The 3,320-nt window shown below is 46.6% G+C and overlaps 1 pseudogene; it reads left to right on the forward strand.

Moving 5' to 3' along the window:
- The first annotated feature begins 1,680 nt into the window (after positions 1-1,680).
- On the forward strand, positions 1,681-3,114 carry LOC144581739 (adenosylhomocysteinase pseudogene; annotated as a pseudogene).
- The last annotated feature ends 206 nt before the right edge of the window (positions 3,115-3,320 follow it).

Genomic DNA, 3,320 nt, shown 5'->3' on the forward strand with positions numbered 1-3,320 from the left:
TGAAGGTCCATCCTTTGAGTGTCTGTGTCCTAACCTCCTCTTCTTTGAAGGACACAGTCATATTGGAGAGGGCCCATTTATGGCCTCATTTTACCTCACTTACCCCTTTAAAGGCCCTATTTCCAAGTATGGTTGGTCACACTCTGGGGTACTGGGGGTTAGGAATCAAATATATACTTTTTGAAGGACATAATTCAGCCCTTAATAATTTAATCTACACTTGTTCTCTATGGCTTGAAATGACATTTTTCAGACAATTTTGTACTGCTATACTCTGTGCTCTGTAGCTTTGTTCCAACTGGCTGTCTTGTGCATTGCTCTTTGGGCTTGAAAGAATTAAAAAATGTTCACAGTTTGCTTTACATGCTTCATGAAGGTATATATTTCTGTGGAGGTACTGTAACAGTTATAGACATTATCACATTCACCCCTAAGTACTTCATTATGTATCTCTAAAACATAAGAACATTTTTCTACTTAATTTATTTGTGATTATATTCAATGTTTATTTCTTCTCAAACTAGGAATTCAATTTTGATATTTTCCCGACGCATTTATTTTTTGCTCTCTCTTAATCAAGTGTGCATATTATCTTCTAGGTTTGTGTTTCATCAACATTTTGTAAGTCCTAAGGCATTCTACACTGCAGTTAAATCACATTAGGAAATACTGATATGGGTGAGTCTTGAGGATGTGGTTATGTGTCCTTACTCACCATTTTAGTGATACTATATTTATGTTAGTCACTACAGGTAAGGTTTACTCATGCTATAGTTTGTAATTTCTGTCTGCATGAGACTTAAAAAAATAATGCCTTGAAGATACTGAAAAAGTATCATGCCTTGAAGATTCTAAAATTTTAGACATGGTTTTAAACAAAACTCTAAACGCTTTTATTTTGAGACGTAACCTGCTTTATTCATTGGAGGCATTCTTTTTTTATTTTTTTTTTTAAGTTCCGACGGTGGTAGTGTTTCTCCAGAATATTTATTTTCTTTATCCTTAATACCTTGTAGGGACTAACTTGAGAGTTCACATGAAAGATTCAATTCCCATTCCCTTTTTCCATCTTTACTCAAAGCTGGTTCCAGAATTCACAGAGCCACTGTGTTGCTAGCTTCTTAGTCCTTTCAGATTGCTCTCACGAAGTACCATAAACTAGGTGGCTTGTAAAAACAGAAATTTATTTTTCATAGTTCTAGAGGCTGGGAAGTTCATGATGAAGGCACCGGCAGATTTGGTGGCTGGTGGGGCATTTGGTTCCTGGTTCACAGATGGTGCCTTCTCTCTGTCTTCACATGGTGGAGGGGACAGCCAAGCTACCTTGGGCCTCTATTATAAGGATGCTAATTCCATTCATGAGCAGTCCACTCTCATGACCTAATCACCTCCCAAAATGCCACTCTTCTAATACCATCACTTTGGGTTAGAATTTCAACATATGAATTCTGGGGAGACACTAGCATTCAGACTGTAGACTGTAATGGCTTGCTTGTTTCTATACCCCATTCCAGAACCTTGCAAAGATATTCACTTTTTTTTTACCCTGAACTGCATTAAACTGAAATGTCTGGTGGTCTCCTCTCTCCATCAGCATTGCAAGTTGAGATTCTACTTGTTTCCCTGTAGGGCATGGCCTGGTCAGTGCCTGTTCCCTGACTGAGGCCCAGCCCCCTTCGCCTGTGCCCATCACCAGTGCCACCAGCATGTCTGACAAACTGCCATACAAAGTCGCTGATATTGGCCTGGCTGCCTGAGGGTGCAAGGCCCTGGATATTGTGGAGAACGAGATGCTGGGCCTGATGCGCTTGCATGAGCAGTACTTGGCCTCCAAGCCACTGAAGGGCACCCACATTGCCGGCTGCTTGCACATGACCATGGAGACAGCTGTCTTCATTGAGATCCTTGTCGCCCTGGGTGCTGAGGTGCCGTGGTCCAGCTGCAACATCTTCTCCACCTAGGACCATGCAGCGGCTGCCATTGCCAATGCTGGCATTCCAGTGTATGCCTGGAAGGGTGAAACCGACGAGGTGTACCTGTGGTGCACTGAGCAGATGCTGTACTTCAAGGATGGGCCCCTCAACATAATTCTGGATGACGGGGTCGACCTCACCAACCTCATGCATACCAAGTACCCACAGCTCCTGCCTGGCATCTGCGGCAGCTCTGAGGAGACCACGACCAGGGTCCACAACCTCTACAAGATGAAGGCCAGTGGGATCCTGAAGGTGCCTGCCATCAATGTCAACAATTCCGTCACCAAGAGCAAGTTTGACAACCTCCTCTGCCGGGAGTCCCTCATAGATGGCATCAAGCTGGCCACAGATGTGATGATTGCCAGCAAGGTGGTGGTGGTAGCAGGCTATGGTGATGTGGGCAAGGGCTGTGCCCAGGCCCTGCGGGGTTTCGGGGCCCATGTCATCATCACCGAGACTGACCCCATCAATGCACTGTAGGCTGCCGTGGAGGGCTATGAGGTGACCACCGTGGATGAGGCCTGTCAGGAGGGCAATATCTTTGTCACCACCACAGGCTGTGTTGACATCATCCTTGGTCAGCACTTTGAACAGATGAAGGATGATGCCATCATGTGTAACATTGGACACTTTGACTTGGAGATTATGTCAAGTGGCTCAACGAGAACGCTGTAGAGAAGGTGAACATCAAGCTGCAGGTGGACCAGTACCAGCTGAAGAATGGGCGCCACATCATCCTGCTGGCTAAGGGTCGGCTGGTCAACTTGGGTTGTGCCATGGGCCACCTCAGCTTTGTGATGAGTAACTACTTCACCAACCAGGTGATGGCACAGATCAAGCTGAGGACCCACCCAGACAAGTACCCTGTTGGGGTTCACTTCCTGCCCAAAAAGCTGCATGAGGCAGTGGCTGATGCCCACCTGGGCAAGCTGAACATGGAGTCGACCATGGTGACTGAGAAGTAGGCCCAGTACCTGGGCATATCCTGTAACGGCCCCTTCAAGCCGGATCACTACCGCTACTGAGAGCCAGGTCTGTGCTTTGCATTCCAGCTGCTGTCCTTGCCCAGGCCTGCCTCTCCTCCCTAAGAACAAATGGCACCAACTTTGTGACTGGTTTGTCAATGTCCCCCATAACTCTCTGGGGCCAGTCACTCAGTGTTTGGTCTCTGCTGCAGCCCTCATAAGGTTCCAGGGGTGGCAGTGAGAACTGAGAGGTCCCTTCTCAAGCCTTGGTCATGATGGAGGTACCAGCCACAGGGAGCCATGAGCTCAGTGGTCTTGGAACTGCTTACTAAGTAAGTCCTTCCTTAGCCTCGAAGTCAGTAGTGGAGTCACAAAGCCC

This window comes from Callithrix jacchus, chromosome 3 (genome assembly GCF_049354715.1).
Source record: "Callithrix jacchus isolate 240 chromosome 3, calJac240_pri, whole genome shotgun sequence".
Lineage (NCBI taxonomy): Eukaryota > Metazoa > Chordata > Mammalia > Primates > Cebidae > Callithrix > Callithrix jacchus.